The sequence below is a fragment of the Protopterus annectens genome, chromosome 4.part0 (assembly GCF_019279795.1).
Source record: "Protopterus annectens isolate FY-2018-M chromosome 4.part0, PAN1.0, whole genome shotgun sequence".
NCBI classification, from domain to species: domain Eukaryota; kingdom Metazoa; phylum Chordata; order Ceratodontiformes; family Protopteridae; genus Protopterus; species Protopterus annectens.
The window spans coordinates 648,395,152-648,418,694 of record NC_056733.1 but is presented as its reverse complement, the minus strand read 5'-3'; the positions used below and the strand labels follow the sequence as shown (position 1 = coordinate 648,418,694).

Below are 23,543 nucleotides of genomic sequence, written 5' to 3'. Positions count from 1 at the left end.
CAACTGCCTAAAACTACACAAAAACCCTAAAACATGACACACCAGTGAGGGGAGGAAGAGAGGGAACCTACACTAACAAGCTACACTCAAAAAACTTTCGAAAACAACTAAAATATCAAAATTACCTAACTCACAGACTCGGAGCTCAGGATCACGATACCTATGGCAAGCCACAGCAAATGAGATCTCGGGGTTGAAAGGTAGTAGAGGTGTGTTATGGGTAAGGGGAGGAGCTTGGAGCTCGGAGCAGATGCTAGTGAAATTGCTGGCTCGGATCTGATACGGATCCGGTACCCACAGGTTGAAGATCAAGTGAAGTAAACTACTTCAGATCTTACATTTTCATACCCACGGATGCCCTTGGTATATTTCCGCTGTAGTCTTTCCAGTATACTCATGCTTGTTTTTTTCACAAAGTTTCCATTTTGTTACTCCATACTCATCTAATATAACTAACAAACAATGAATGCATTATTTCTGATTTTCTAGACTTTATAAATCTTTTTATACAACCTGTAGCTCTGTAACTATCATTAACCAGTCGGTTGATATGATTAGGAAAAAAGCTGGATCTGCCCATATATCCAGGTCTTTAAACAAATCTACAGTTTCAATCACTGGGTGCTGTATTAAGTATTCACCTTTCAATTTATGTCTCCCAAATCACGTAAGCTCAGCTTTTGATCTATTTATCAGCATATTATTCTCCTGTGTCCAAATGGTCAATTTAGTCAAGTTCTTTTGCAGACATACCCAGTCTGTAACACGTGACCAGTTTATCCATTTTCAAGTCATCTGCATACAGACAATAGAACACTTCAGATCATACCTCTCAACCGTACCGAATAACTCGGTTTTTACTGAGTTTTGGGGTCAAAGAATGTGGTGCTACGATTCCAGAGTGGCACCCCTTCATTTATGATTTTTCCCAGCTTTTATTCTTTAAATCTTTCTTTTCCGCATTTTGTGCTGACATCTTCATGTGTGCGATGACATCAGCTCCATCAGTCTGTCGGAATTGAGCTCAAGGGCTCATGTGCACATTTCCAGCTGGCTACTTTGAATGGATCTACAAGCGGGAAGGACTTGACTCTAGCATCTGTGCAAGAGGGAAGGACTTATCTTCTGGATTGCTTCAGGAAAGGACTTGCATTGTGTTAATATCTGGAATTGGATACTACTACTGCAGAGTGGAGCGGGAAGGACTGGGCTGCTTCTGGGCTTCTTCTGGATACTATTACTACTGCAGTGTGCAAGCGGAGCAAGAAGGACTGGGCTGCTTCAGGTAGGATTGTGTGTGTGTGTGTGTGTGTGTGTGTGTGTGTGTGTGTGTGTGTGTGTGTGTGTGTGTGTGTGTGCAGGGCACTGCCTTGAGAAGATTACATTGGTCGTTTTAGTGGGTTGGATGTTTTATGTGAAGAGTGAGTGTGTGCACATTTTGAATATATTGTGGGCTGGAGCAACACATTTTTTCTGTTTAAAAAAAATCGAGAAAAAGGTACTGGTACAAGGGCTCATTAATATCCGTTTCTGCGAATGTGGTGTAGTTGGACTTGGAATTCCGGACTCGAAGAATACTGCATTCTGCCTGCCCTCAAGGTTAGTGCTGCCGTGGTAAGTCCTCTGGTGGGTGGCCAGCACAGCAGGCAGGCAGCAACAAATCTACTTGCTTGCTTTCTTTTTCTAAGTTGGGCTGCCTTGACTTAAATTAAAGTAAAAAAAAAAAAAGTTGGACTTGTCTTCTCATCCTCTGCTCGCTGATCAGGATCGCTCTACTTGCTTGCTTTCTTCTTCTAAATTGGGCTGCCTTGCCTTAAATTAAAGTAAAAAAAAAAAAAGTCGGCCTTGTCTTCTCATCCTCTGCTCGCTGATCAGGATCGCTGGAATGGAGTGCTGTTGTTTTATTCCTGATAATACTACTGCCATCCGTAGTCACCTAGAAATAATTCAAAAAGTTGCTGAGTAATCCCATTCCAAAAAAGTTGACAGTTCCTAATAGGCATGGCTATCCAAGTTTTCTCTGGATGGGGAGGAGGGATCCTAAAGGTTTTCATGCTTATAGCTATTACAATAATACTGTTAAGCCTACTTCTCTTTATGCTTAAAGCATGAAGTTTGAAATTATTAGTCATGAAAAAAATGACACCTTGAACTTGACTGAACACTACCTTTAACCACTATTACTAAAGATCATAGTATAGTAGATGACGAAAATATATGATAATCTGTATAAGGGGGAAATGCAAATAAATACACAGTACTGAATGTTTTACTGATAATTTACAGTATTCAGATTGCATTTTTGTTCTGGCAAAACATACACGTTTTCATTGCAAATACTATATTTTTGTAACTGTATAAAGATTGTGCATGTGAGGGACAGAAAGAAAGAGCATGTGAAAATTTTCTAATAGCAATTAAAAGTCTCTGTTCATCTGAAAAATTGTAGTAATTGTCTAGCTGCAAACAATCAGTATGATATGGGTGATCACAAACAATAGTGCAGAGGGTAGGGTCCTCCCTGTGAAAAATGAATCAGATGTGAATTTTGAATTATTTATTCACAGGCAAACAAAATGTCACAAGTTAAACACGTTCATCCTTAACAAAAAAAGGACTTTATCAGAACTAATTAAAACTGTGACATCAAATCATTTAAATTGCATTTCTACAAATACGAATCTACATTTAAAGAGAGAGAAACAAAATAATCAACACATACACTTCTTAAAAAATGAGTAACATTTTCAAAATCCAATAAACATTTCATCAGGTGAAAACACTGTATTATTACAAAATAAATCTATCCATTCATCCTCAAATCCCTTTTCCCATTTTTGCACATGGGGTCGAGGTGTCACTTCAAAAGTGACAAGATATATATATATACATTTTTGTAAATCATCCACTGGAAAACCTTTAGGAAAGTTGCCTGGTGGACAACTTTCCCCAGATTCTTTCATAGTTTAGCTGCCTATAATTTTAAAACTGAATTCACTGGAATACATTCATTTAAACCTATTGGGGTATTAGCACTCAATTTCAGTTGCTACAGCATCTCCTTGTACTCTAACTGGTCTCCTATAGGCCACCCCACAGATTAGAGGCTACAAATTGTAGGATACCAAAAAGACTTAACAAAATTCTCACATCCTACAATGTGTTTGTAAAGGGCATTAGTAATACTGTTTCTTTTAATATCATAGCCATGTTCATAGACACATTTTCTTAAAGTTCTTTCAGTTTTATCTACAAAGAAAACAAGAGCATGTGTAACATCTTGCTAAATAAATCAAATCCCCTTACTTTCACAGTGCCCCCTTTGTAGTTTAAGAACAGGCTAAAAACCCTTATCCAACTTCACTTGTTCCCAAACTATAATGTAAGGGCAATCATTACAATGTCCACATTTGTGAGTACCCTTAGTGGTTCCCACTCTCCTTGTCATTCCAGATTTTCTTTTCTCCAATAAAGCTTTCAAGTTATTAGGAGTTTTATAAACAAACCTGGGATGTTTACCCACACTTTTATATACTGAACTGTTGACCCTAAAAATACTCCAGTTGTTCTTAATAATGTCTTTCATGTATTTAGAACCGTCATACTGCAAGGCAAAAGATGTTATGTAGTTCTATCTCGCTGTAATTCTTGCTGGATGGGTTCAGAGCCGATTCTCGGCTCCAACTCGGCCAATACTAAAGCTCGAGAGCTTTTACTGGCTCGAGGCTAACCCCTATCCCATGGTGCCTCACGGCAATTCCCCAGATCTCGTTTGCCATGAAAGCTTCGATGTTGTCTCCTTACTGGCTCGTTGGCTAAGTAGAAGATTTTTGATAAATTTTATTATTTCTCGTCCTTTTTTCTTCACTTTCTACCTTTAATAGTTGTTATTACCTGTGTGATTGTTGTTGAGTGCTTGATCCCCTATTCCAGTTTTTAGGATTGTATGGCCTGTTTTAGTTGGAGGGCTGTAGTTGCCCGTTTAAATTAGAGGTCCTTTCCTCCTTGAGTGCTAGTTTTTTTTTTTTAAAGAAGAAGAAAAAAAAAATTTTTTCTCCTCTTCATAACTTTGCTGTTAGTTATAGTTAGTGTTGTTGCTATTGAAAATTATTGTTAGCCTTGTTTTCTTGTCAGCATGTCTAAAGAGAAAGACAGAGAACATAAGGAACACCGACCTCCGGGGTTCAAGAAATGTGACAAGTGTTCACAAAAAGTGTCATTGACTGACAAGTCGCACTAGCTGTGTGTACTGTCTGGGAGAGGCTCACTTACAAGAACCCTGTACCTTTTGCCATGCCTTCAGTACTAGGGTTCTTAATGAGAGAAAACATAAATTAATAGACAGGGGTCTTATGACTAGTTCCTTCCAGGAACAGCTGAAACTTGGTCAGACAGCTCCCAAAACTGTGAAGAGAAAATCTTTGGTTCCAGTGTCGCAGCCGTCTAAAGTCTAAAGCGACAGAGCCAAGGAGTTCTGGCTCCGATTCTGCTTCTTCTGTCTTAGTGCCTTTGGTTTCTTCGGTGCCGAGGCAACCTTCAGTATCGAGACACTCATCAGTTATCAACCCTGTTTCACCGACATTGAGGTCTCCTCTTTTAGAGATGAGGAGATCTCCTTCTGTCTCCAGCCATTTCTCCAGGATACTTTCAGAAGAGGACATTGAGCTGGTGGTGAAGAGGCTGCTCTGTGATCTGGCTCCTGCCAAAAAGTTAGCTCTTCCGGACCCAAAGGCTTCGGAGCCGTCCCATTTACAGACTACTGCTCTTCCTCTGACTGCTTCGCTCTCGAAGCCAAACACTTCTGGTTCTTCTGTGTTGGATCCTTCAGTTCTGAGAATTCTTCCTGCTTCCTCAGAACCGATAACTCTGTCCTCAGTGGCTCAGTCTGGAGCCGAGGGATCTGGGAGCCGACGCTCTCGAGTCGACTCCGAAAGGGATAGTCACCATGGCTTTTCTTCAGATCTGACCCTCCCTCTCAGTGACTCGATTCGACTGAGCTCAGTTCCCACGTCTGCTTCGGAACCTGTCCTTCCTGCTCGGAGCCGACCTTCCATCTCCTCGGAACAGAGGTAGCCTTCAGAGCAGGTTGGAAAGGCCTTCGAAGCAATAGAGAAAGCTTTGTCTTGTGCCAAAGCCCTGCCTTTGGACCTGATGTCCCACCAGCAGCCGGCAGCAACCTCTTCTCCCCAGCCACACCCTCAGCGTAGGGAACCAGAGTCTCAAGCAGCCCCCATTGGAGGTGTCCCCTCTTCTAAGGCCTCCCCAGATTATCCCACTAGAGATCTTCTTTGGAAGAGACTTTGTAAGAGGAAGCACACTGACTCACCTGAGTCTGTCATGTCAGACACTGATTTGGATACGTCAGACACTGATTTGGATAAGTCAGAAGAGTCCCCTAGATCCTCCTCTGAGGACATCGCCTTTTCTGACATCCTTGAAATCCTAAGACAGAGGGGCAACTGGAAGACCTCTAACCATCCCGAGGATGAATCAGTGTACCTTGAGGCCTTTGGTTCCCAACCTTCCATCTCCTGGGTGACATCACCTTATGACCAGCTGTTGGGGGTCATATCCCGGAAATTCTGGACCTCCACGGACACAGTGGAGACTGTCTTGAGGAGGCAAAACAAATTTATGACTGCTCCAGAAGATAAGTCCTTCCTGGCATCTATTTTTCATGAAGGAGCTGCAGCTGCTACTATCAGAGTTCAGTTAGCTGCCATCTGTAAATATAATTTTGGCTACATGAGAAATCCAATCATGTCCCATTCTTTATGCAAAACCTTTTTGAAAGGAGTCCACCTTATAAGACCTCCAAACAGACAACCACCAGAGCCCTGGGATCTAAACCTAGTTCTTACATCTTTAATTTCTCCACCCTTTGAACCCTCTTCTTCATCGGATCTGAAATTCTTGTCTTGGAAGACATTATTCTTAGTAGCTATAACATCTGCTAGGAGAGTTTCTGAATTGCAAGCCCTCACCATTCAACTTCCTTACATTGTTTTCCATAAGGATAGTGTCTCACTTAGAACTAATCCTTCCTTTCTTCCTAAGGTATGTTCAGAGCATAATCTCAACACAACTATCAAACTACCAGTTTTCTTCCCAAATCATACTAATAAATCAGAATACAGAGGATTGCCTGTTTCTAAGGTCATCTTGTCTAAATGGCTTTCAGACTGCATTTCCTTTGCTTACAAGGCTGCTGGTAAACAATTACCAGCCAAAGTAAAAAGCCATTCAACCAGAGCAGTATCTACTTCTTATGCCTTTAGATCTAAACTCCCAATTGATACCATTTGTGCAGCAGCTACTTGGGCAAGACCTTGTACCTTTGTCACTCATTACAAATTGGATTTGGCATCCAGGGACAGGTTATCCTTTGGGTCCATTGTGCTGAAGAGTCTCTTTGCTTGAGCCACCCGTGATAAAGGTGCTAGGGACACTGTCCCATCCAGCAAGAATTATGGTGAGATAGGACTACATAACATAAAGAAGTTATGTACTTACCATAACATTCCATGTTTGTAGTCCATCTCGCCTACATTCTTGCGTCCCACCCTCATTCCCCCTTCCTGTTTCCTGGAGGAATTGGTGGACTATCAATTATGCTGTCTGACCTGGTTGTAGTTGTCCAGCCACCTGGCATGGATAGTAATACAGAGTATTCTGTTTGTATGGGCATAGTTATTGATAGTTGCTGACTATTATGTACCTATTTACTTTCTTGCAAACAAGATCTGGGGAATTGCCGTAAGGCACCATGGGATAGGGGCTAGCCTCGAGCCAGTAAAAGCTCTCGAGCTTTAGTGTCTGCCAAGTTGGAGATGAGAATCGGCTCTGAACCCATCCAGCAAGAATGTAGGCGAGATGGACTACAAACATGGAATGTTATGGTAAGTACATAACTTCTTTTTTTCTCAAAATACCTTTCTCCTTCTAAATTTTCTGGAGGGATACCAAGGTAGTCACTGGTTTAACCCACCCCCTAACAAGAGCTTGAACCTAGTTTGTCTTGCCTTTGTTATTTCCTCACTGATTTATTTTCCCAATTTTCTGGGGTATCCCCTATCAAAAAACATCTGATCCAATTTCAATATAAATATAATTGTGAGAAACCATCCTTACCAGCCTTTAACCAGTCCCTTTTTGAAGGAAATATGATGGAAACTTTTAAAGTGGAGGTACCTATTACTAAAAGTGGGTTTCATATAAATGTTGGATGAAAAAACACTGTTCGTTTTAGCAATTATTGTGTCAAGATAATTCATCTCACTCATACCAAACTTGTACAAAAACCTAAGGAAATTAGTAGGATTCTCCAAAACCTCCATAAATTCTGGAATAATCTCTTGTGGCCCAGTCCATAAAATGATTATGTTATCCAAAAAATATAAATATAACCCACAGTGCTGAAAAAAATGGGAAGAAAACAAATGCTTCCTTTCCCAACTTAACAGTCTAAATTGGCAAAAACAGGAGCGCATACCCAAAGTTTACAAAAGCTGATGAACATTTGTGATATCCTAAGAGACAGGAAAAGTAATAAAATGCTCAGGGATATTAAACAATATAATGACAAAAAGGCATATTCTATCAGTTAAAAAAAAATAACAACAGGGGCTCTAGCAGTCTGGCTCTTGTAAATTTTGATCAAAATGGAGGTGGGTGTGGACTTATGGTAGAATGGATTCAACAACAATAACAATGAAGTGGAGAGTAGGGATTGTTGTATCCACCCTGAGATCCCTTCAGAACTTCCACTGCTACACAGATCAGAAAGATAAGCCAATAAACCAACAGAGCAGAAGGGGAAAAATTATCAGGGGTGGAAGAGAAAGAAGAATAGGAGAGGATGGGGTATGGGAAAGACATGGAACAATTAACACTTGACCACCCCACAATAAATGGCTGTTTGCACACTGCCCCAATGGGATTATGATTACACATAGGGCTTCTATATTTCTTTACCGAGATTTACTACTTGAGTTGATACTGCGTGATTAATTACTTATGTTCTTTTTTTAATAAATATTTTTATTAAAATGTACAAGTAAATAAAATATAACATTACAATATGTATAGAAATTAAATAATTAAACAACAAAGAAGAAACAGTGCAAAAAAACTATTTACAAAGGTGCCTACTATACAATAAAGTAATTATGAAGTAATCTTTCATTTCTAAATATCCAGTGAGTGTTTATTTAGCAGTTGTTTGAGTTTCATCCATGAATTATATGAAGTGGTAGTTCTAGTTGTTCTTTCCTTGATCATCAGTAATTCTAGATGAGAGATTTTGGTTGCAATGTTAGAAAATGATTCTAATGATGGAGATGATTCATTTTTCCAATTCTTGGTGATTATTTTCCTTGCAACTGATAAAACATTCCAAAGAAGAAAGTGATTTATTTTTTTAACACATGAAGGAATTGGGGTATTAAATGAGATTAATGACTTACTTAAGAGTAAATTTATCACTGAATAGAGCCTGTAAAAAAGTTAATATCATTCCAAAATGATTTAATTACATTACATTATATTTATAGAGCATATGTTGCCAATCAGTTTTAATGTTCAACTTACATCTCCAGCATCCAACATTTTTCTTACACGTTAATTAATTTTTATGTGGAGTGATGAATGCTTTATTCATAAATTTCCAAGAAAATAATTTCCATTTTAAAGATGAAGCGGTTTGTTTAGAGGGTGATAGTATAATTTCCTTTTCATCCTCATTTGGATAGTAATTATTTACGTATTTAAAATAACCCCAATAATTTTCTTTGTAATAGCCTGCATTATTTTTAATCATCTTATACATTTTAGACAGAAGCCCTCTTTCTGTAATATTCTGATGCATCAAAATGATTAGAAGATCAATGAAATTAGGAACTGCTATTTTATTGATGTTTGCATTAGATTTACTCCCTTTTGTATTGGGTATCTACAATTCTGAACATTCAACCACATTTAATTATTTAAAATTTTGAAAATAATATCTAGAGAATGTAATTCTTCTTTATCCATCAACTGAAACCAATATGTTAGATTTTTCTCTTTAAATGTAAACATTGTAGCTACATTAAATGCACATATATTGTTTTGAGTATATGCTACAGGAAATTTAAAAATAGCCATGCTTAATATTCTGGGTTTTTGTAGACAAAATGTCTAAAGTTAATCAATATCGTAGAGATATAAGATGGGGTAATTAGTTGGCTTTGATTTTCCAAAATATAATCTTTTAATAACCAAAGAAACTTGTTATTAGTTATCATATGATGATGTGCATATATTTGATGATTAGATTTTAAACAAATACTCTCTTGTATGTCTTTGCATTTAGCATTATAATTATTATTTGTCCAAAGAGTAATTGTCTTTATAATTCTAGATAAGGAATACAATTTTAAATCAGGTAATCCTATCCCCCCCAGAAGCCCAGTTTGTTAAATGATGATTAACAGCCACTCTAGGTTTGTTGTGATACCAAAGAAATCTAAAAATTAAGGAATTAAATTTTTTTAAATATTGTTTGGGGAGAGGAAGACTTAATGACTGTATTATAGATGATATTTTTGGTAATGCTTCTACATATTAGTTACAGCACATCATAAAACCTGATAAGGATGGAGGTATGTCCATATTCAATTCTACTGACTATGCCAGTGCAATATTTAAGATACGTCATGATGAAGATGCATAGTCCAAAGTTTCTAGGAATGAAGTAAACATCACAATTGAGAGTCTGATTTAAAATTGGATGATAATTTACTTCAGGGCAAACTCTCAAAATCTTCATCTTAGTTTTTAAACAAAATGAATCCTCTGATCCCAACTATGTTTGGGATTCAAAAAATTCATAAAAATGTTCCTGAAAACCCTTTTAGGCCCACTGTAGCTGCCCAGGGCTCAAAGACATATCCCTGGTCTGTTTACATTGATAGGATACTAAAACCATTAGGTGTACAATCCCCCATATATTGAGAGATTATTGGGATTTCCTTGGAAGAATTGACAATAAGTTATGGCAAAAAAATACTGGGTTACCTATTTACTTGTATCCCCAAGGAACAGGGTATAGATTTATTTTATGAAGCTCTTCTTACTTTCAGTTTCCTTTCTAGTAATGAGATAAGTCTAATTATTGAATTTATGTGCATTCTTGAAAACATTTTCATATTTTATGAAGGGGAACTGTATTGTCAGGAAAAAGGAGTTGCTATGGGTGCAGTATCCACACCTGTTTCTTGCAAATTTAGTAATGTTGGCTTGGGAAATCATTTGCTTTCTTCACACTTTTTCCAATAATGTGGTCTATAGTTACATTTTTTTGGATGACAGCTACATTTTATGGTCTGGACCACAGGGAATTATTCCTGAATTTATGGAGTTTTTGGAGAACACTACTAATTTTGTTAGGTTTACATATAAGTTTGATAAGAGTGACATGAATTATCTTGGCACATTCGTTATTAAGATGAACAGTGTTTTTTTCATCCAACATTTACAGGAAACCCACTTTTAGTAATGGGTACCTCCAGTTTAAAAGTTTTTATTCGATTTCCTTCAAAGAGGGACTGGTTAAAGGCCAATTTATAAGAATGGCAAGGATGGTTTCTCATAATTTATATTATTTATATTAAAAAGAAAGAAAATTTTGAAACAGATGCATTTTGATAGGAATACCCCAGAACATTAGTGAAGGAAATCAGTGAGGAAGTAACAAAGCAAGGCAAACTAGGTGCAAGCCCCTGTTAGGGGTGGGGTTAACCAATGACAACCCTGGGATCCCTCAAGAAAATTTAGGAGGAGAAAGGAATTTTGAAAAGGCTTTAGTCTTGCAGTATAACAATGGCTCTAAATACATGAAAGACATTATTAAGAACAACTGGAGTATTTTTAGGGTCAGCAGTCCAGTGTATAAAATTGTGGGTAGACATGCCAGGTTTGTTTATAAAACTGCAAATAACTTGAAAGCTTTATTGGAAAAAAGAAAACCTGGGTACAACAAGGAGAGTGGGAACCACTAACGGTATTCACAAATGTGAAGATTGTAATCAATGGCCTTACATTATGGTGGGGGAATAAGTGAAGTTAAATAAGGGTTTTTACCCCATTCTTAAACTACAGAGGGGGACTGTGGAAGTAAGGGTGTTTGGGTTATTTAGCAAAATATTACACATGCTCTTATTTTTATGTAGGTAAAACTAAAAGAACTTTACATGAGTACAATATCTATAATACTAGTGCCATTTACAAACACAGTGTATAATGTGGGAATTTCATTATTTTTTTTCTGGCAGCCCGTAATCTGAGGTGTCACCTGTGGGAGGCCAGGTTAGAGTACAAGGAACTGCTGTGGAAACTCAGACTGAATGCTACTAACCCCTCTGGGTTTGAATGAATGTAATTCAATTAATTCAGTTTTAAGATTACAGGCAGCTAAACTATGATATAATTTGGGGAAAGTCATCCTCAAGGTGACTTTTCTAATGGCATTCCAATGGATGATTTACAAAAATGTATAGACCAAATAATGTACATTTTTGAAGGTATATACATATATATATGGATCTACTTCATATGATTGAAATTTCATTTGACAGAGACCATAATACTGAAATTTCAATACTGAAGCCTTACAATGCTAAATACTAAATTGTAAACCATAGTCATGCACACTTACAACACCAGTGACTAACTCTTTCCATAACTTAAAAACTACTTAACAGAAACTGGATGATATAAAACCAAACTAGGTGGTGGGCTTTGCCCCCATACCCCACAAAGTAGGGGGGTGTGCCCCCCACACAGCCCCCTAACTATATATACTAACTCCAGGATCACACTACAGTGGGGGAAAGGGCATATACATTTTACTTACCTTACAGTAGTCTACACGCTGCCACTACTATGTTGAAATTTAGCATTGTAAGGTTTCAGTATTATGAGTTCCAGTCAAGTGAGTTTTCAGTATTTTGAAATTTCAGTATTATGGTCTCAGTAAAATTCAGTCAAATGAATTTTCAATTATATGAAGTAGATCTATATATATATATATATATATATATATATATATATATATATATATATATATATATATATATATAAATATTTTGTAGTAACACAGTGTTTTTACTTCATGAAATTTTTATTGGATTTTGAAAATGGTACTAATTTATTTTTTTTCAACACTTGTTGATTATTTTGCTTATGTCTCTTTAAATGTACATCGGTATTTGTGGGAACACTATTTAAATGGTTTAATGTCACAGTTTTAATTAGTTCTAAAGAAGTCCGTTTTTGTGAAGGACTAAAGTGCTTAACTTGTGGCATTTTGTTTGCCTGTGAGTAAATAGTTTAAAATTCACAGCTGACTCAGTTTTTGTTGGGAGGACCGACTCTTTCCACCTTTGTTTGTGGTTATTCTGTTGCTTGCTGCATTAGTGCATTTTTGGATGTTACTATGATTTGGGTGATTCTTTACAACATTAAATGAGGGAATGTGAAGGGTGAGAAGTACATAGAAGGAAAAATGCTAGTGTGTCCCTTTCATGTCTAATTTTCAGTGCATCCTACAATATATGCCTGTTATCTTGCTTCCTGCATAATATTAGCAAGAGCTGACAGGGCTAGAAAAGTACAAAATTTGTTCTGAGTAGAAAATTCTATCTTGGAATTTGAAACTTGTGTCTAATATGGAATGTCATAAATAAGCAGTCACAAGATTTTATCTAGCAAAATTAATGCTGTAGTGTTGATTTCTAATAGTCTCGCACCTGTTTTATAATTGCTACAATAATGATGCTTTTAATGAATAAAAAGGTATAAAATATTATTATTCTTGTATTTCACAGAGACAGGATTATGATTGCCTAGTCTCCCACGTACGTGTTTCTTTGCAATAAAGGAGATTGTTAGCCTCTGCTGAACTGTCTTGTGTGAAAGTTATTTGGTACATTAACAAATCCTAAGTGAAAGACCTACTCTGGTAGATTTTTTCTTTGAATCTACAAAAGAAGCTGCTGTTAAAAAAGGGCTAATTAGTAGGACATATAAAATACTGCACAATAACTATAGGAATCAATCAGAGGAGGTTAGAAAAGATTGAGAAGAAAGACTGGATAAGCAATTTACAAAGAAAAAATAGAAGGGCATATGTATGACTCTCAAATATGTAACAAATCTAGAAGATTTAGGATCTTTGTTTGGAAGTGTTTGTATATGTATTTTTATACCCCAAGCAGATTCCAAAGAATTTTTCTTCAGGTAGATGCCAAATGTTGGAGGTGTGATGGGAAAGAAAGCCGTAACTGGGAACATATGTTTTGAGAGTTTCATGGGTTGGCAGACTTTATAATGTCCTGCAGAGTACTCTGCCAGAGACACTGGGTGAGCAAATGGGTGTAAATATGGAAATTATTTTTTAGCTGAGATACAAGATCTAACTTGCCTACACATAGTAAGGCCTTCTTAAGTTTAATTCTGGTGGATGCCAAAAAGCAATTACTAGAAAATGTAAATCAAAGTCTAAACCGACTGTATTTGAAGTAATGAATATTATAAGAGTGACAAAATAACTGGAAATGGGATTTTTTCAGAAAAGTGTAGGAACAAATTATACAAACAAAATGGAAATTGTGTGAACAATATATGAAGAATAATGTTTTGTATGAAGAGTGAGGTTTAAGGGAAGGCAGGAATTGATCAATTTATATAATCTTGCATTGACAATAATTGTATAAAATAATATAGGTGATTTATAATGCCTGTAACTGAACAGATTAACATAGTTTGTTATTTATTTCTTATACAATTGTATGTCTGTCTACATTTAAGAGAAAAGATTTTCAATTTGGATAAGTAAAATTTCCTAATGGCAGATTTCTCACCTCCTTCAATACGAGTACCTGCTGCACATTCTGAAGAAATGTTCCATAGAAGCAATCAAAAATGTTTTCATCCAAAGAGATCTATTTAGATTATGGATATTTGAATGAGTCAGACATTCCTTGCCCTGGGTGAAGAAGTTCACTCTTTGAGGAAGTTTCTTGTAGTGGCCCTTGGGTAGTTGCGTAAGAAGAGAAAAACAGTGTTCCTTTGCTTTGAAGAGCTTTGGGAAAGGAGGGGAATGGGGAGACCAAGGGAACATCTGTCCAGGGAATTGAAAAATATGACTTCCACGCCTCAAAGTGTCCAGGAGTAGAATTGTTTCAGTTATATGTTGAGATTAGAGGCAGACAGATCTATTAAAGGGATTGCCTACTGATGGACTATTTGCAGAAAGATCTCCCAGTGCATCCACTCATGTGGAACTGTCCTGGACATGCTTAGGGAGTCTGACAATGCATTTTGCTCTGACAGAATTTAGGTTGCTGAAATAATAAGTTGTGATAAATTGCTAAGTCCCAGCCAATCGCAGCCAGTCTGCAAAGGAGATAAGACCTTCCTCTGCCATGTTTCCATACTACAATACAGTGGTATTGTCTGCTATCAATAAAATAGAGCCTGGAGACCAATAGCTGATTCTGAGCATTGGGGTCATTTATAAAAGCCATATCTGATTCAAGTCAATGTGTTTGTGCTTGTGTTGTGGTTCCCAAACTCCCCATCACCCTAAGCAAAGTCTGGAGAATCTGTGGCCACTGACTAACAGGGGCTAGGAAAAAAAGAAGGGTGGTACTTTATAAAGTTGAGAATTGGAAAGACCAAAAGTAAAAGTGTTGAGCCCAAACTGACTCGAGGAAGCCCTGGATCTTTCTTAAGTGAAATCTGGCAAGATAAATCATCAGGATGGAAGAGGCCATGAAACCTACAGCTCACAGAAATGTTCTTGCAGGGGACATTTTCTATTGAAATGATTGAGGAAGTACTGATGATACATTTGCATCTTTTCTTGGGAAGGCAGGCAGTCATCAGATATGTATTTAAAACACACACCAGGACAACAAGTCTGTGAGTCAGAATCATTGATGACTTTTTCAGGTTCAGGATGAATCCCATGTGTGGAAAAGATTCACTGTAAACTCTGAAGCTGTTAAACCTTCCTGACTATTTGAGTCTGAAATCAGGCAATCATCCAGATAAGGAAACATGTGTATACTTTGAAGTCTGCAGTAGGCTAGTACTGAAACAATGTATCTGGTAAAGGCTCATGGAGTGGTAGATAGTCCAAAGAACAAATAATTAAATAAATAATGGGAACTTACAACCTTAGGTCTTGTAACCTCTGTTATTGCCTATTCTGAGGACGAACTCCAGAACATTGCTTATTTATGTGATTTCCTCACTATATATGCAATACCGCCCTGAAAGAAGTTCTCTGGTCTTGATTCTTTATATTGATTGGATCGTAAGATTTGTTGTTAAATAACTAATGTGAAATACACACACACACACACACACACACACACATACACACACACACACACACACACACACACACACACACACACACACACACACACACACACAGCCGATGTGGGGGCCTTTGCCTCTACTCACTACTTTTTACTTTTCCACAATTCTTGAGCAATGAAGAATTGAGAGGTGTGAGTATAAAGGCAAAACAAAAAGGGGGAGTGGCAAATATGTCAATCACAGCAATAAACTATTTGTGGAATTTATGTAATTTAATCCAACAAAAACTGTTTGAACTATGGAAAAGAAATATTGAAGCAGACACATCCAAAAGCAAACACTCAACAAATACACTAAAAAACTGTTTTTATCCCCAGGTATCCCATACCCTCTGCTACTTAAATACAACTCTGCATGAGATAGCACTATAGAGGGCATAGCTCTCATCCTGTGAGTCAAAGAAATCTGAATAGACTAAAAATAATGGAGGAAAGGCCCCAAAACAGGAACCTTTTTAATTTTACAAAAACACATTAAGTAATGTTTAGCTGATGCCGCAGTACTGAAAGTCATCCAGGACTGAAATATGGGTTCTTAACTTGGCAGTGTTTTTCAAGCCTAATTGCAAGCAAATGCCAGTGTGACTGAAATGTCGGCATTGGGCTCTTTGAAGACTTCTTTTTCCGACAGCGTTAGTCTTGCCAAAGGCCTTGCAGTGTAACTCAACCTATTACATCCAGAATTAGGGGCAGGTGAGGGATAGTTTGAGAAAAGGGCATCAAAGTCAACCAGGACTGAAACAGGGGTTCTTAACTTGGCAATGTATTTCAACCCTAATTGCGAGAAAAAGTGTTGTCTGCATCCACTTTTTGGTAAAGCACAAAGAAACACAGTTGTAATCATTTCACAAAGACATACTTCGCACAGTTTTTACATTTAGTCAGGTTGTTCTGTCATAGGATTTGGAGTAATTACTCCGAAGTGCATTGTTTTGCTGTGTACTATTAGTCACAGTCGGGTCCACCATCTTTAAAATGAAAACGGTCACTGAAGGATGTCCAGCTGGAAGAGGTGGCCGGGGCTTACTAGTGCTCCTGGGTGATCACCCAATGGTATTAATACTAGGAAAGAGACCACAGCTGTGTGTCTTGTGAGTCACACAGAAATTAGAATGGGTCAATTACGGAGTTACACAGAGGATAGAACAGGTCAATTTAGGTGAATTATCTGTGAACTGACAGGGTGGAGCTAGAAATTAAACCTTCTATTTAGGAGGTAAAATAAAACATTTCAAAGCTTTACTGGAAAAGCTCACCCAGACTTTGCCACAATTTGCTGTGAGAGAAAGGTTAGTTTTCTTTTGCTTTCTTGTATTTTGTTTTACTTTATTACTTCTTCTATTTTGTATATGGTGATTTGTTTTCTTTGCACTGTGTTTTACTTGTATTCTGCTTTTAATTGCATATTAAAAATAGGAAAGAGACCACAGCTGTGTCTCTTGCGAGTCCCACACAATTTTTCCCTCCCTCCCACCTTCTTACTTTTGTATCCTTAAACACAACTGTCTTTTAAGTTCCCTGCCCCATATGTTAATTTGACCACATATCCCCTTTTCACTGGCTGTTGTCAGTAAGCAAAAAATTATCATTTTGTGAAATCAATCCCCTTCAACTATTTAAATTTATTGGCCATCCCACTGTATTTCATGGAATCAGAATACAACATTGCCCACTCTCTTTCAATCTATCTTGCTCAGTGGCTCTCCACTTAGACAGCTAAAGCTTAACTTGTTCCTTTTTTCATATCTAACTGTTTAGTGCACACTGCAGTGCTTAGGATACTAACCCATGTTTTTCATCTTACCTTTAAACATCTATTGCAAGTCCACCAGTTATTGGAGAGCCCACATTCTGCTTCTCAATAATCATCTTAGGATTAATGCTTTTGTTTTCTCATGGTGAGAGAAAGAACATGGGGACACTATTTCCTGAAGACTACTGATCACCAGAAAGCCTAATAACTGCTTCATATGTGACAGCTTGGAATTTGTGCTTATATTCTACTCCTGGTGAGAGGAGCAGAGTGCATTTATTCTTGACTGCTTCTGGCTAGGCAGTGAATGTTTGTGCTTCGTGTTCCTGATTGGTTTGGTTGCTGTTCAAGGCATCTACCATGAAAAGGTTATAACAAGCCTACAGACCATTGCATCATCTGGGACAAGACTGTGGATCACCAAACAGGCTGTGGCCTGCTTCTTATCTTGGGAGTGGTGCTAATGTTTTGGTTCTGGTGAGAGAAGAAGCAAAGGAGTATTGTATCCCAGCAGAGTGAAGCTGTTGTGAGACCAGCACTATTAATAGCTAGGTAGTAGCCATTCACGCGCCTCCCCTCTTTTCATCATTCTTGACAAGTTAATTCTTTGTTTTCAGTAAGTACTGCTTGATTTATTTCTAACTTCAGAATATCTGCCTAAAGACTTCATCTTTAAATTTTCAGGGTCTATGTATTAGTTTCCCTTCAGGTGTTTGGTAGTGTCCTGTACAGACACAGACACCTTGAGTGACATTTTTCCTGTAAAAGTACAACTGAAATTTTACCAATACCTAGTTGCCCACAGGACTAGTTTGCAGTTGCAAGCACTGTCCCCACAGTTTCAAATTGGATACTCCTGACATTGCTTTATAGGTTCATAGGCTGGTACTAGGCTATCGGCCCTAGGGCATATACAAGCCTAGCCATAACAATTCCCTGGCTATTTATAGGTTCTCACTCCAACTGTATAATCAATAAGAAAGGGTTTGTTGCCACGGATATTAACTTTCCCAGTATATCTGTTACCAGCTTGGTGGATATGGGCATCCTGAGGCAATGCAAAAATTGCCTCATGTTTACTGACAACCAGTTAATTCTCAAAAAAACCTGATATGGTATGTGAGAGATATATTTACACAATGTCACTGGAGGCAAAGCTGTCACATAAAAGTACTCTTAATGTCAATAAGGTTGTCAGTAGTGCATATACTGCACCCATCACACACAACTGAAAAGCAGACATATAAACCCACATATGCTGAGGCACTTAAATGTAACCTTCCTAAACCCTAAAGACCTCCTAGACAAAGTACACATAAGAAATATCCTCAGCAGCCCAAATGCACCCTTTCAAAACAACACCCACATCAACACAGAGCCACATCTCATGACATTTCTACTTCTAAGCCCATAAGGCAAGCCACCACACAATCCAACATTCTGATCACTGGAGACTCCATCATGAGACAAACTGATGTCCCTCTCACTAGGCTGAGTAAGGAAAAAAGTCATGGTCAGTTGCTTATCAGGGGCTAGAATCTGCCACATTATGCACACACTCAGGTCACTGGACCACACTTACCAATATGGCTTAGTCATAGTCCATGTGGGAATAATTGACCTGAGAAATTCACCCCGGGATCACGTCAGTCGCCCTGCTAGACAGGGGTCCAGGGAAGTAAATACTGTGGGAAGAAATAGCCAGGGAATTGTTATGGCTAGGCTTATATAGGCCCTAGGGCTGATAGCCTAGTACCAACGTATGAACCTATGAACACACCTCTCTAGACTATATGAAGAGAGAGACATCATGGAGCTCTTGGAATATGTGTCTCAGGCTGGTATGAGCCTAGCACTGAGCAGCATTTTATCTTCTCCAGGGATGATGCCACAATGCGAACAAAAGATCATTGACTTTAATAATTGGCTTAGTTTCTGGTGTCATTCTAAGGGAGTGAAATATTTGTCAGAATGGAAGGAAACAGTCAAGAGATCATGGGCTGCTTTGCCAGGTAAGGTCTGCACCTCTCTCCTCTAGGTTTTTGAATATTAGCTAAAACGTTGTCTTCCCCCATAGTGCCTTTTTTAGGCAATGCCAAACTGAAAGTACTTCCGACATAGCAAATCAAAACCAAGAAAATCTAAAGGTATTACTGCTCAATGCTAGAAGTCTAAACAAAAAACTCTACTCCCTAGAAGTTCTTCTTAGCCTAGAGAATGCTGACATCTGTGCAGTCACTGTGACATGGCTTAAAGCCCCAGAGAGCATACTGACAGTGAAAGTTATAATGCCCTCCACGCATTTAGACCAGCTACTACACAGACAGGGACTAAAGGTGGAGGTCTCTCAATTTACATAAAAAATAAATATACCTCAAGGCTGGTAAAACAGGACAATGCACTTGAACTGCTCCATGTTCAAATCACCATACGTAAAATCCAGTACCACTTCCTTGCAAGCTACAGGGCCCCCTCTATGACCCAGGAAACCCATATCATCTATTTAAACTTATTGGAAACACTTGCCATCCAACCCAATACCATATTCATGGGCAACTTTAATTACCGCACTATTAACCTGGAATCCTATATGACACTAAACTCGCAGGCACAGAGATTCATGGATTTTGTAAACACAAACTCCCTGGACCAGATCATCAATACACCAACCAGGGGTGCAACCATACTGGATCTGGTCCTTGCTAATATGGGAGAGTGCTACACACACCCCTACTGTAATGTCTTCCCCAGAAAGATCAGACCATAAAATGGTCTCCTTTGAAGTAAAAAAAAAACTAGGCACCCAGCTAACCCTGGAATATTCAGGAACTACTCTAAGGCTGACTTCCTCCTATTAAGTGACAACCTGGCAAAATTTCAAGCCTCCTTAAACCCTGAGAACACCGCTGCTTATGCACAAGCATGTTAATAGCTGCATAGAGGTGGTGGAATCACAAAATCAATAGGTTGTATAACAGAAGGAAGAAAATCATGGCAAAAATTAGGAAGTACAGCACCCATCAGGATAAAAGCACTCTCATCAAACTAAAACAACTCAGAGGACAAATAAAGTTTACCAAAGCCAAATTTGAGGCAAGTTTGGCCTTCCAGGTCAAGGACTACCACAAGGCATTCTTTAGCTATGTCCACTGCTTCAAAGGCAATGCACAGTTGTGTGCAGAGCTCATTGTAAATGGAGCCGCCTATACTGAGCCAGAAGATATAGCAAACCCACGAGCCAGTAAATTCATCTCCAACTTTACCCCTCTGTCCTCCTCAACCTTCCCTCAGGAAATACTATCAAATATAACTCACCCTGCTATCAATAAGAAATAGGTTTTTAATGTTCTCTCTAAGGCCAAGAACACCTTATACCCAGGATGCCTTCTAAATAGCATGAAACATGACCTATCAGGCCCTCTGGAGTTGCTATTTTACTGTAGCCTCCAAACAGGCTTTGTGACTCATGAATGGAGAACAGCAACAGTCATCCCTCTGCACAACGGTGGGCCATCTACACACCCTGGAAACTAAAGACCCATACTTCTCACTAGTCTTATATGCAAAGCCATGGAAAGAATTATCATGGAAATTATCAAAAGTGATATAGTAAACCTCCAGACACTGGACCCAGCCCAGTTTTATTTTGTTAAGGGCAGGTCATGCCTACTCAACCTGGTGGACTCCTTTGAGAAGGACACCAAAGCAATGGATGAGGGCAAAATGGTTCACACTGCCTACCTTGACCTGGCCAAGGCATTTGACACAATACCCCACTTGGGCATTGTTGACAAACTCAAGAAGTTAGGTACAAACTTATATGCCACCCGGTGGATAGCCAACTGGTTTACAGACAGGACCCAGGAAGCCAGAATTGGGGAGTCCATCTCTACAAAGAGGCCAGTCACAAGTGGAGTCCCTCAGGCATCAGTCCTTGGACAGCTCCTTTTTGGCATTTGCCGTGGTGGTGCAGCGGTAGCGTTGTTGCCTCACAGCAAGAGGTTCTCCCATTTGATTCTCAGCTGGAGCGCAGGGAGTGCCTTCTGTGTGGAGTCTGCATGTCCTCCCCACGGTTGGGTGGCGTTTGAAAGACATGCGTAAATGGGCATGCCTTTGTTGAAGGGTGGATGTCGAGCTGGCACCTCAGCGTTCATGAAAATCTACTGCCAATCATTAGCTGACCGGAGTTCCACTGTGGCGACCCCTAACCGGGAAAAGCCGAAAGACAAACAACAACAACTTCTCTGAAGTCTAGCCCAATGTCAATGGTCTCTGGCTGACTAAATTTGCAGATGATTGCAAGTTAAGAGCTGTCATTGAATCCCACATTGACATGGATGTTCTCCAGGTAGGCTGACACAGACAACCAACTGGTGTTAGAGCCATGGACTAAAACTAAATGCCAAGAAATGCATAATAGAATCCTTCAGGAAGTCATCCACCCCTGGTAACTATCATATTGACAACACACCCCTTAGAGATGACCCAGTAGTCAGGGACTTAGGGACACATATAGACAGTAATCTAGCCTTTAACCATCACGTGTCTACAGTAGTGAGGAAATCACTCTATGTTGTACAACGTACGACATAGGTATAGCGTCTAGGTCAAAGGAAGTCATTGTTCCATTGTATTTGGCATTCATCAGACCTATCATTGAGTACAATGCCCCCCCTTTGGTATGTACTTAACCACGCATATCCACAGAGGTTTCTCACTAAAAGAATACAGGGTGTAAGTAATATGTCCTGTGCAGACCTCCTCAAGGCCCTATTCCTGTATTCTGTCTCCTACTGGCATTTTTATTTATTTATTTATTTGCCATTTGTTAACCGGGTTGGTCTGGCTTGGCAGATGCCTTTTTTCAGCAGGGACCTGAGGAGAAAAGTAATTAAGCATACAATTATGTGGGGATACATACAGCAAAAATAGATTCATTTTATACAATGTCTGAAGAGAAAGAAAAACTGAACATAGATATAAACTGTTATGTGTCATACAATCATAGATTCATCATAATCGTTATTTGAATGGGAAATTGCTAACCTAAGGATAAGAGTAGTGAGGCATACAGTGCCAGAATGGAAGGTCCTGGCACAAGGGAAAAGAAAATGGAGGGGTAGAGAATGTAAGAGGAGGGAGATCTATGCCTGTCATACAGGGCATTGTCAGATCCCACTCTGATGGACCTCCTGTATATCCACAAAACAAACAGCACCAGAACTACCCATTCTAAAGACTTAAACCATAACTGTGATATAAATACGCCCTGCTGGAGAGACAGGTATGTATCCCAGACATTACCCCGTCTCTGGAACAGGCTCCCCCATCCATGTGAAGCAGAGTTTCTCCCTAATCCAATTCAAGTGTAACTTGGACAATTGGATGGGGAACAGGACATTTATCCCTGGTTTGGAACTTAAGTCTCTAATGGACACATGAAAGCTATAAATGGTTCATCCCCCAAGCCCCTGCTTACACTTATCAAGGGTAATATAACTTGCCAGAAATTTGGGATGCATGGCTAGGTTTAAAAAGACCCTTGTGGTTGTTAGCCTAGTAAACACTTATGAACCTATTAACCTATTAGTTAGCTCAATGTCATATTCTAAGTACTTCCTATTACATTGATCATTAGCTTTGAGACGCATTGTACATCTGGGAGTGCTTGCCATAGCTATTCAGCAGCTGTATAAAACTGTTTTTGAACCCCCAGGGAATATGTTTTGTTGTAAAAAGATATCTTACATTTCAAATTTTAAAAAATGGAATTTATTTTATTACATTAATTATTTTGTTAAATGGCTTTTTATATTTTAATGCATTTTTATTCATTCATTTATTTATTTTTCCTTAAGCCTGCCATTTCAGGTTTTTTTTTTTTTTTACAGCAGTGAAAATGCATGCTGTCCAGAAACAAACACTGCCTTAGCTGTCATGTGTTTGTGTATGGAGGGACGGGAGGTCAGTCTAAAATTTGGCATACACTTCCTAAAATTGTATTTATGCCCTACTGAATGATATACTGGTATAGGAATCATAAAACTAACCTGAGTTCACAAAGAGAATTAAAACTGGATACTAGAGAATTTTCACAGATAGAAAAGCTTGCTATATTCACTACACAACTTCACACTCTGAAAATTAAAGAAACAATTTAATGGGATAATCTGTGAATAAATCTGGACAATGAAGCCTGACACTGTGTCTAACAGATAAATATATTGGCAATGAACTCAACCTACTATACAATATGTGCGCATGGGTATGATCTCATGAGTATGATCTCAGAAACAGTTCTTTCTGGGATACTATCCAGGAAGATAAAATTATACAATTAGTGAAAACATTAAACACAAATA

The 23,543-nt window shown here is 38.5% G+C and overlaps 1 protein-coding gene across 2 annotated transcripts in view; it reads right to left on the bottom strand.

The window, feature by feature from the left end:
- CFAP251 (cilia and flagella associated protein 251) overlaps positions 1–23,543 on the bottom strand; it is a 2,280,288-nt gene that overhangs the window by 210,342 nt on the left and 2,046,403 nt on the right. The window lies entirely within an intron of this gene.